The following is a 3,142-nucleotide window of genomic DNA, read 5'->3' on the forward strand; positions in this document are numbered from 1 at the left end:
AGGCAGCCGGGGAGGTCTTCCAGTGGGAGAGGGCCGGTGGTGCTCAGAGGCCCCACAGGCCAGGGGCAGGACCCACCAGGGCCCCTGCCCCTGGCCAGCCTTGCCCAGACCTTCCTGGCCTCCGGGGGTACTGCCCCACCAAGGGGCAGGCTGCGGGGACTGGGTCCAGACATGTCCGTGCGCCTCCCCAGGATCATCCCCGCTGGTGCCTTTCCCCTGGGCCTAGGCCTCGGTTGAGGCCTCTTTGGAGAGGAGGTTGCTGGCAGGGGCTGTCTCCACACTGCAAGGTGCTGGAGCTCAGAGGGCCTCGTCAGAGGGAAGGGACCAGCAAAGGGCTGGATGCCCAAGACCTCTTTGACCCAGCAGCCTCAGGGCAGCAGGGAGAGCAAGAGGCCCAACTTGCCCCTAGGTCGGCTCTGCCCCGTCCCACACAGGCAGCCAGCCCAGCAGCAGCCTCGCAGTATCTGGCTCCCCCGAGCTCTCTGCCGGTGTAGGGGGCAGGAACAGACGTGTGCATGTCGTTCTGCCTTGGCCTGGGAGTGTGTTCCCCCTGCCTGGCCCCCAGGCCCAGGGGCAAGGGCCCGGAGAGAGCACCACCCCGAAGCGCTTTTCTCCCGGGCTTGGGAGCATTGTGCGTGCCTGGCGGGAACAGCGGGCGGGAGTGCTTGCAAACCGGCCTTTGGAGGCAGACGGGGAGGTCTTCCAGCGGGAGAGTGCTGGTTGTGCTCAGACGCCCCACAGGCCAGGGGCAGGACCCAGCAGTGTCCCTGCCCCTGGCAGCCTTGCCCAGACCTTCCTGGCCTCCGGGGGTACTGCCCCACCAAGGGGCAGCCTGCGGGGACTGGGTCCAGACATGCTCGGGCGCCTCCCCAGGCTCATCCCCGCTGGTGCCTTTCCCCTGGTCCTAGGCCTCGGTTGAGGCCTCCTTGGAGAGGAGGTTGCTGGCAGGGGCTGTCTCCACACTGCAAGGTGCTGGAGCTCAGAGGGCCTCGTCAGAGGGAAGGGACAAGCAAGGGGCTGGATGCCCAAGACCTCTTTGGCCCAGCAGCCTCAGGGCAGCAGGGAGAGCAAGAGGCCCAACTTGCCCCTAGGTCGGCTCTGCCCCTTCCCACACAGGCGGCCAGCCCAGCAGCTGCCTGACAGACTCTGGCTCCCCCGAGCTCTCTGCCGGTGCAGGGGTCAGGAACAGACGTGTGCATGTGGTTCTGCCTTGGACTGGGAGTGTGGACCAACTGCCTGGCCCCCAGGCTCAGGGGCAAGGGCCCGGAGAGAGCAACACCCCGAAGCGCTTTTCTCCCGGGCTTGGGAGCATTGTGCGTGCCTGGCGGGAACAGCGGGCGGGAGTGTTGGCAAACCGGCCTTTGGAGGCAGCCGGGGAGGTCTTCCAGTGGGAGAGGGCCGGTTGTGCTCAGAGGCCCCACAGGCCAGGGGCAGGACCCAGCAGGGCCCCTGCCCCTGGCCAGCCTTGCCCAGACCTTCCTGGCCTCCGGGGGTACTGCCCCACAAAGGGGCAGGCTGCGGGGACTGGGTCCAGACATGCCCGGGCGCCTCCCCAGGCTCATCCCCGCTGGTGCCTTTCCCCTGGGCCTAGGCCTCGGTTGAGGCCTCCTTGGAGAGGAGGTTGCTGGCAGGGGCTGTCTCCACACTGCAAGGTGCTGGAGCTCAGAGGGCCTCATCAGAGGGAAGGGACAAGCAAGGGGCTGGATGCCCAAGACCTCTTTGGCCCAGCAGCCTCAGGGCAGCAGGGAGAGCAAGAGGCCCAAATTGCCCCTAGGTCGACTCTGCCCCTTCCCACACAGGCGGCCCGCCCAGCAGCTGCCTGACAGACTCTGGCTCCCCCGAGCTCTCTGCCGGTGCAGGGGGCAGGAGCAGACGTGTGCATGTGGTTCTGCCTTGGCCTGGGAGTGTGGACCCCCTGCCTGGCCCCCAGGCTCAGGGGCAAGGGCCCGGAGAGAGCACCACCCCGAAGCGCTTTTCTCCCGGGCTTGGGAGCATTGTGTGCGCTTGGTGGGAACAGTGGGCGGGAGTGCTTGCAAACCGGCCTTTGGAGGCAGCCGGGGAGGTCTTCCAGTGGGAGAGGGCCGGTTGTGCTCAGAGGCCCCACAGGCCAGGGGCAGGACCCAGCAGGTCCCCTGCCCCTGGCCAGCCTTGCCCAGACCTTCCTGGCCTCCGGGGGTACTGCCCCACCAAGGGGCAGGCTGCGGGGACTGGGTCCAGACATGCCCGGGCGCCTCCCCAGGCTCATCCCCGCTGGTGCCTTTCCCCTGGGCCTAGGCCTCGGTTGAGGCCTCCTTGGAGAGGAGGTTGCTGGCAGGGGCTGTCTCCACACTGCAAGGTGCTGGAGCTCAGAGGGCCTCGTCAGAGGGAAGGGACCAGCAAGGGGCTGGATGCCCAAGACCTCTTTGGCCCAGCAGCCTCAGGGCAGCAGGGAGAGCAAGAGGCCCAACTTGCCCCTAGGTCGGCTCTGCCACTTCCCATACAGGCAGCCAGCCCAGCAGCTGCTTGACAGACTCTGGCTCCCCCGAGCTCTCTGCCGGTGCATGGGGCAGATCAGACGTGTGCATGTGGTTCTGCCTTGGCCTGGGAGTGTGGACACCCTGCCTTGCCCCCAGGCTCAGGGGCAAGGGCCCGGAGAGAGCACGACCCTGAAGCGCTTTTCTCCCGGGCTTGGGAGCATTGTCCACGCCTGCTGGGAACAGTGGCCGGGAGCGCTTGCAAACCGGCCTTTGGAGGCAGCCGGGGAGGTCTTCCAGTGGGAGAGGGCCGGTTGTGCTCAGAGGCCCCACAGGCCAGGGGCAGGACCCACCAGGGCCCCTGCCCCTGGCCAGCCTTGCCCAGACCTTCCTGGCCTCCGGGGGTACTGCCCCACCATGGGGCAGGCTGCGGGGACTGGGTCCAGACATGTCCGTGCGCCTCCCCAGGATCATCCCCGCTGGTGCCTTTCCCCTGGGCCTAGGCCTCGGTTGAGGCCTCTTTGGAGAGGAGGTTGCTGGCAGGGGCTGTCTCCACACTGCAAGGTGCTGGAGCTCAGAGGGCCTCGTCAGAGGGAAGGGACCAGCAAAGGGCTGGATGCCCAAGACCTCTTTGACCCAGCAGGCTCAGGGCAGCAGGGAGAGCAAGAGGCCCAACTTGCCCCTAGGTC

Source organism: Dama dama, unplaced genomic scaffold, assembly GCF_033118175.1.
Source record: "Dama dama isolate Ldn47 unplaced genomic scaffold, ASM3311817v1 ptg000093l, whole genome shotgun sequence".
In the NCBI taxonomy this organism is placed as follows: Eukaryota; Metazoa; Chordata; class Mammalia; order Artiodactyla; family Cervidae; genus Dama; species Dama dama.